The 8,679-nt window shown below is 46.0% G+C and overlaps 1 protein-coding gene across 1 annotated transcript in view; it reads right to left on the minus strand.

Annotated features, from left to right (window-relative positions):
- LOC119164659 (ATP-binding cassette sub-family C member 2) overlaps nt 1–8,018 on the minus strand; it is a 179,008-nt gene extending 170,990 nt beyond the window's left edge. Inside the window, exon 1 of the mRNA XM_075874522.1 lies at nt 7,945–8,018. The gene's annotated coding sequence lies outside the window, so the exon portion shown is untranslated. The remainder of the gene's footprint in view (nt 1–7,944) is intronic.
- Between the last annotated feature and the right edge of the window lie 661 nt (nt 8,019–8,679).

An 8,679-nucleotide genomic window follows, 5' to 3' on the forward strand; every position in this document is an offset into this window, starting at 1 on the left:
TGGTTTCATAAAACTGCGCAGCCTGTCCCAGTGTGTGTGTTTTTGCAATTCATTCTTTTTGTGTAGACGTCATTCAACTACGTGAGGGTAAGAGACAGCTGGAATTCCAAACCTGAAAGCTGTAAAGCGCAGAATGTCCTAACCAGTGTCCGAAGATACATGAACAGGCACTACTTTCGAAATTCAAATTTATTTCGAGGCGAGGCATATACCAGGTGTTTCAACAATTTTGTTTCAACTCATTGAAATTAGGATTATGCGGTAATTTTTAGCTGCTTCTCGAAGTGCTTTTTTCTGTAGCGGTACGCATTTCAAAATGGTCAAGGACATTGTCCATGACAGTAACAGATAAAGTTAAATAATCAACTTTTCAATAAGTTAAGTTAGGTGATTATGTCTAATGAAAGAATTGAAGTCATTGCTCTGCACAAAGAACGTACGACTCGTGAGCTTCTTAAAGCTTTTTTTTTTCAAGGCCAAAGATAGTTGAGTCGCTGAGCCCTCTGGGACATTAGATCAAGCAAAGATTCGTTATCTTGATGCGCAAATGAAGTGCTTTCTGGTTTTCAGCACTTATATGGTAATTTTGTGTTTTTACTCGCTTCATTGTCCTCAGGCACGTAGCGCGTAGGCAAGATGTGCTCAGTAAGGGGGCTTACTCAACGGGCCCAGGTCATCGGGGATGCACTCAACACAACCTGATAACACGAAGACATTCTTTATATCAGACGAGGACAAGAACACACACAAAGAAATCTCAAAATGATACAAAAAAGTTTTTAATAATGTTCCTTCCACGAGAGAAGAAAGTCTACGTCGTCACGGTCAGCGTGTTTCACTACCACGACTTCAAGCCTACATGACCACATTCACGCGCACCGTCGTTGCGGTGACCGTAGCACCGAGCAACGTGGTGTCGAGTAAGATAAGTTCTATAGGGAGAGTTTCGCAGAGAGTAGCCGCAAGACAGAACACGCAAACCGGCCACTGAAAGGTCAACCCCAATTATTATCATGTAATAAGACGGGGCACCGTGCATCTCAGTGCTGGTCGCGAAAAAGAGCATCTTTCCCCGCGCATGGTCATAACATTGGGAAGTTTCTGCCCATGGAGGGGAGAAATGCGAAGCATCTTGTGTTGTATTAGGAGAAAGAAATGATACGAAGTTTGTAGAAAAAGTAGAGGACGTTATTCTACAAGAGGGAAAAAACATACCCGTTGTCAACACCGCGGTCAGCCAAAGTTCTTTATTGGGAAACAATGAGAATATGCCCATTGTGAAAGGGTTCATGAATAAACTCCCTGTTAGCGTACTACGCGATGCTGGCTGCGATACGGTCGTTGTGCGAGAGGCATTTGTGCCAAAAGAAAGATTGGTTGGAAAGTATCAGCCGGTACTCTTCCTCGACCGTATACGGTGTGATACGAGCCAGAAGCGGCAATCTTAGACACGCCAATTCTTAAAGGAGAAGTTCGTGTTCACTGCTTGCGAGGCTTACTTCATGATGTGGTCCTGGGAAATATCAAAGGAGTCATATCACTGGATGCCACAGCAGTGATGCAAAACCGGTTTATCAAACCAATTGGCACCTTGGTCATCGAGGAAGTGATGCCAATGACGTCTACTATTCATCATGGTAAGCAACACCGGGTCGGTGTCAGTCGCGTCGTCAACCAACCCCTGTATATTGACGCACACCAAGTGACAGCAGTTCATCTGCAACAAGCTATAATACCCAGAAGGCATATGTACACAGGGAGAAAACAACATCACATCCTTCTGGACCTGCAGGACTATCGACAACGTCACGGCCCAATTCACGACAAGACGCGCCACCTTCCAGCTATACGCACATCTCTTAAGATGAGACATGGTTGCCTTTGGACGCGACGACCAGAGTACCACCGCGTTGAGGAGCCAGGCAAAACTAATACTCCGAGAGACGCAATACCAGTGGCTTCATTGAATCACGTGCGGGGCTTCTTAAGTTTCATTGTGATGGCGCGGACAGCGTGGGAGTACCGATGCACAAGGTGCCATTGTCGCCTCAGCCGTCGTTTCAGCCACCACGTTTTTTAATGTCACTTTACCTCCACAGTGCATGGACGTACAAACAACGTGCCCAAGGAATCCCTAACTGACGACGACTACATGGAACATGATGTGGTGTTGTCACTCCGCAAAACACCGAGTGACAACGAGGCATCTGTGTTATTAGTGCATTGCGTGTGCTGCGTATCGGCTTGTGTTCAATCACGAAAGCCGAGAGTGTGCGCGCGCCTCATCGTGACGTATACGCGGCATGCGAGGGTGTGAGACCGTATGTGCCACCGCTGACCAAAACGTGTGATGAATGTGTTGTAGTCTTGTGTCAAAGTGTGTATCGAATGGGCTGTACAGCGTTTGTATAGTGACAAGGCAATTCCATTATATTCAGTCATTACATTTGCTCGCGCCTTGTCTTTGTTATTACTGTGTTGCGTTGTTTCGCGTCTAGTTTATTGCTATTCGTGGCACGACGTACTGGAAGTTGGGGTGGGGGGGGGGGGTAAGAGACTATTTACCACAACCAAAAAAGCCGACTGGGAAAAGACGATGGTGCGCGAGGGGATCGAGCGAAACTCTCGAGCGACGGAGATCTTTTGGCGAGCGGCAGAGAAACGAATCGGGCGGTCGAGCAGCAGGCCACGTCCCGACGTCTCGATCCGACAGTGCTGGTCCGGGGCCCATCCTGGCTTCCACAATTCCGAGGACTACTAGGCTGGGCATCGCCCATCCTGTTCCCGGCTGCGGTTCCCCAGCGACGTTCCTGGCGAGCGGCTGGCGTTGTCCCTCGCACTGGTCTGTCGATGTCTGATGTGCCGTTTTTGGCTAGTACCATTGCCCCGCCGCGGTGGTCTAGTGGCTAAGGCACTCGGTTGCTGACCCGTCGGTCGCGGGATCAAATCCCCGCTGCGGCGGCTGCATTTTCGATAAAGGCGAAAATGCTGTAGGCCCGTATGCTCAGATTTGGGTGCACGTTAAAGAACCCCAAGTGATCGAAATTTCCGGAGTCCTCCACTATGGCGTCTCTCATAATCATATGTTGGTTTTGGAACGTTAAACGTCACATATCATCTGGTACCGTTCAAGCCACCCTTCGTGGCACTGTTCCTGTTGACGTCCCCGGTGCTGTACTAGGCGCTGACACTGCTGTGCTGGGTTTCTCCTTGGCCTTTATCAGCTGAATCGGGCCATGCACCGGTCCTGACCCAGAGGAGGCAACTTACCCACGTCCGGGCACCGAGTCCTCGAGGCCCTCTTCCGGTCCTTTGAGATCTCGGCCACATGGCGTGCACCGTCGACTTAGCTGCGTGCACCATTGCAACCCGCCCCTTGTTCGGGGTACGCCGGACGAGAGCTCGGAGCTTCGCTCTTCAACAACTCCACGACTGAAGCACTGAGATTAACTGCAGAGGTTTCAGTGTGGAACCTGTTCATGTTAGTTACTTGTGTGTGCATGTGTATATGTCGTGTAGTGTAGCCCCGTGTCTGTGGCGATATGTATATAAAGTGGTGCCTCTTCGTTTATGGGTGTTTCCTGTGCCCGTCTGACTAGCCTGCGCCCACATTTGCCCACACAGAATGACTGCTGGTCCCTAATGGTAACTGACTGCATTTCAAGAGCCGAGTGAGAAGGAGACATAAAATATGTGGGCAGATGAAAATAAGAAGTTAGCGGGTATAACGTGGAAGTAGAAAGCACAAGACCGGTTTGATTGGCGGAACAGGAGAGTGGCCTTTCCTCTGGGCGGGGGGGGGGGGGGGGGGCATAGTCATGCTGTTGAGGATTATGATATTTTCATGATTTCAGTAAAAATTTTAGTTAATAGCATGCGCTTGTGCTTTTTTTTACTTTAGTCCACGTTCTTGGTGCATTTTTCTTGATGTTATCACAACGCCCCATCGATACCATGTGCATTCTACCACAAGACAATGGCACGCAATATACAATACTTGAGATGGAACCGAGGAATTCAGTGGCATACCGTGTGATAGACATGCTTCGAGATTTCCGGTTTTCGGTCCATGCGCAAAAGTTTGACAACCAGCAAGGCGCTGGCAACTCGACTCATGCGCCATGTCTAGTGATAACTATTTCCATATTTTGGGAAACGTCGCGTATACATGGAACGACTTCCACTCGCCTGTGGTCATAATTTTCCCGGGTGTGTGACATGCCATCTGTTTTTTTCATCAACTTCTTCAATTTTGTTGCGGCTCACACATTTAGAGCATTGTCAGGGAAGTCAGCCGCCGTTGGACGCTTCATCTGCTCATTAAAGCTTTGCTCAGTGAAATGTTGGCAGCTTTTTTTGAAGACGTTCCTACTACACCAGTCCACAATTGCGCACATCACTATTTTTGAGTGCGACCGCTCTATTGAAAAAAGGTGTTTTTTTTTTTATTTTGGGGCGCGTCCATCTAGCAAACGTGACCAGTTTGAGAAGTGCTTGTTTGAACTCTTAAGACTTTATTGCAATACTTTGATGCAATAAAAGCACCTTAAAGATTTTCTACAACAATAGAATCAGCAAATATGTAACATGGTCTAGGTTCGCTGCGTTATTCCGGCTCAATAAAAGGAAAATATCATCGACATTACCTAAGCACCTTGACTTTCTTATTTTGAACCAATGAGTAACAAATTGCACTGTGAAACTCTAAAAGAGAAATATGTCGCACAATCGATGTCATCTTGGCTTAATAAAGAACACTGCTGTTTCGTGAAACTTTGTTGCCAGTGCCTGCATGTGTTCGTTCAATTCCTTCTCCTTGCGTGAACGCCCTTCAAGGCTGGATGTTATCGTTGTTTTAAACAATGCACCAACAGGCCGAGCACCAGACCCGTCTACCGTAAAAGAATCCAGTAATTTGCAGCGGTACAAAATTATTGCTTGTTTCCTTTAGACTAAGTAAGAGCTTAAACAGACAGGAGTTCCAAAATACATAAAGCCTGACTGATCAATGCCAGTGTTCCCCTGAGGTCAAGTAAGATCTTAGAGGAAGAGTAGTTCCAAAAGACATCAAGCCTGACTGAACAATGCCAGTTTTGACCCAATAAAATCCAGAGGTTTAAACAACTCCGGTGGCATAGTGATATATTTGAGCTCATTGTGAAAGCATCTGAGCGAGATTGTAGTGCTGCGGGTACCAAGCTCTATAATGTTAAGACAGGGACTTACGTAAAGTACTATGAGAATCAATACAGCAATTTGAACCATTTGGCGTAAAATGGTTATGAATTGCTCACATTTACTTCAATATTATAACCTCTTCGTTCAAGCAATGTTCACAAGGCCTGCAGCTGTGAACGGGCAGCTAGAGTAGGCGAGATTGGAGTCTTGAATCCGAGAATGGCACACACCCGCACTGAAAGATTGGCCAACAACCGGGTAGGCAGAGCGCGCGCACACACGATGGTGATGACACTCGGCGATAAAGAGGACGGATAGACGAATCAATCATGACGATTTGAGTACTGCACAGATGAAAGAGAAGCGCACATCAACGTTCAAACTGTTTTCTCCTCGCAGAAGCTGCCATTTTGGCCACTGCACGTCAGTGACGAGGAACTTCGCGTGCAGGGCTTCATGCCAGCAACGTGCACAAGCTGGGTGCTGCGGTAACGATGGTCTGTTGGGACGAAAAGTAGTGTCGCAGAATAAATGAAGGGTGAAGTCTGCTCCATAACTATGTGAGGTGGGATGGAGCGTAGCTGGAGTTTGTCGCAGAGACGAGGTGTGTGAATAGATGCCAAAATCAGCACCTCGTACACACATTGGAAGAATGAGACACGTTGGGGCCTGTCGTAAATAATCAACAAGAGCTTAATTTGGGCGGGTCGGTTCATCGTGATTGTGTTCTAGTTTAGCGCGACAACTTCAAGAAGAGACAAAAAAGACAGGAAAGAGCGCTGACTGTCTGCTTAATTTTATTGAAGTTGCTACGACCGCTTTTATACAGAGTAGAATGAACACAGTGCTCATGCGTGATGAATAATGTGTGACCATGATAATATAATCTTAACTGAGAAACGAATACTCTCTTTCGGAAAGTGAAGGTCTACTGATGTATTGATCATTGGCCTTTTTGATAAAAAATGCTTCTAAAATCTCTCTTTCGTTAGCTGTTCTTGCTTTTTTTTCAAAAAACGTTTTTTTATGAAACATAGGACTGCACTTAGGTTATTTACAGTGTGCGGCCATCAGACTACCATAGCCATTCCTAACATTTAACGCATGCTGTCTTGCTCAATCATTGAAGCATTGCCCCATTTCTCCTATGTGTACTTGTGGCATTCAGTAAACCTATTCATTTAGTAAACCTATTCTCGTGATGGATGGTGCAAGATTGACTATTCCTGTTGCTGTTGAGTACACACACTTTTGAAAGCTTGCAAGGGGTGAAAAACAACAAGTTACTTTCATATCTGCTCGCTATTTCCTTTAAATTGTGAGACGCCTTATGTACGTGCGGTACAACAACCAAATCTCTTTGGTCATTCTATTTTTTTCTTGGTCATGTTTTTTATCCTAACGTTTTGCCGGAGGGTTTCGCAAACGGGTGTGATGATGCTGTTGGGGTACCCAGCACCTTTTTGTCTTTTAATATGGTTTTTATGGCTGACCTTACCCTTGTGCTCACATGACTTCTGAAGGGTGACCTGAATACACGTCGTGGCGATTCTTCTTTTTACTTATTCTGAATGCGCAGTATCAAAAGGCAAAACATTCTTAGCATTCCTGGGTTGATAGCACCAGCAAGTATGGACATTATCAGAAAAAAAAAAGGTGAATGTCTAAGAACTGGATGTCATTGTCTTTTGGCAATTCAAATGTGAATTTGAGCCTCCAGGAGAAGACGTTGAGCACGGCTTCAACGTTGTCTGTAAAACACATTTGTGCAGTGCTGAGAATGCCCTGCCTTTTGATGTAAAAGCCACGCAGCAGGAGCGGCGGGGCTTAATCGATGTTCAGACTGTCTAAATTGAGGTAATTCAGTCCAACGTTGAAAAGTAAGCATCAGGAGTCCATGCGTGCTTCTTTTTCTTTCTTTTTTCACGTGGCAAGCAGCTGTTGCGTCAGTGAAGCTTTCAAGTCATTGTGGATCAAAGTGGAGGAATGAGCATGCTCACAAGTGGGGGTTAGAGAGAGGGGGGCTTCGGAGGTGACAGCTTGAAGTCTTACTGTAGCACTCCACGACACGCTGTATATCACGATATATTCACACCAGGAGTGAAGCCTGTATAGCACGCACACTTGCTAACCTGGCATATACGCACACCACGTGTCCACTTCGAGAAATTCACTACAAAGAGAAACTGCAAGTTCTATATTCCAGCCTAACGACAGCCTTCCTCCCAGCAAACATTGCATTGAATCCCGCCAATGAGTGGCGACCGAAAATGCACATCTGAGAGAGCAGGTATTCACGAGAGTAAAATATTCTTGAAGCCTTCGTTCATAGAGGCTTCCAAGATAAAGTGGGGCTTTCTTGGTCAATAAATGCATTCCCTTGTCACGTCCGGAATGACCGACAGCATCGATAAGTATGTTAAACTGTATGACGACCCAAAAAATGCCAGGTGGTTCTTCACACAGTGCCCTGTATATGACAAATAGACGACAGAAGTGAACGTCTGTGCCGGTGTATTTTATTTTCCGGCAAAATGTCCTCTGATGCGGCTGCGTCCGATTGTCAAATTACTTAGCTTTCCCTAATAACTTGTGCAGCTGTGACGGTTACTATTAGGACTGTGCAATTTGAAATACGGGAGTCCTAACCATTTGGCCATTACCAACTAGGGCAGGATCATCACGTCGTGTGTAGAGTACTTGATTGTTTCGTGATGCAGTGGAGAAGTTTAAGAACTAGAAAATTAGCGCATGGTTTTCTCTTACCTGTACAGCAGATATCCCCACAGCTTCTGAGCGGCCAGTGTCGGAATCGGCGTTTCACTTAACTGCATGACACTGCGGCAGATACCGGCAACCTTGAGGCCAGCGAAAAAACAGCTGCTGAAAGTTTAAATGAAACGAACCTGTGGGGGGCCGGACATGAAACACTTGGCGGAAACGATGTCACTAGGTAATGCATACGAATCACCATTTATCGATAGTGTTCTTTGTTCTCTGTAATGCCGCCAGTTTTGGATGGATAGCAAAGCTCTAATTAGGTCCATTAGGTCACGTTAGTTTCCCTGCCCAAAGTGTGCCCCTCACTATGTACACATTTTTTGAGCCGTCGCATATGAAAAGTAGACTACTAAATGATCGTTAAAGTAGTTACTCAAATCAATATAATCAAGCCGCCCGAGACTTCAAATTACGCAACGTCAGACTAGCCCACGTCACGAAGTTGAATTACTGTTATGAAGTTACGCTTTGGTGAGTAAAATCGAATGCACAGTTTGTGGAGGCCACTGGGATAAAAATTGTTGAAGCTAGACAGTTTTGTAAAACTTGCTAAAGCATTCGGTTGCTGGCCCATAGGTCGTGGGTTCGAATGACAAGGCGCGACAGCAGCATTCCCGATGGAGGCGAGAAATGTTTGATGCCTGTGCGTTTATATTTAGGTGGACGACAAAGAACCCCAGTTGGTTTAAATTTCAGAAACCCTCCACTGCGGCGTCTTTC

Source organism: Rhipicephalus microplus, chromosome 9, assembly GCF_043290135.1.
Source record: "Rhipicephalus microplus isolate Deutch F79 chromosome 9, USDA_Rmic, whole genome shotgun sequence".
Lineage (NCBI taxonomy): Eukaryota > Metazoa > Arthropoda > Arachnida > Ixodida > Ixodidae > Rhipicephalus > Rhipicephalus microplus.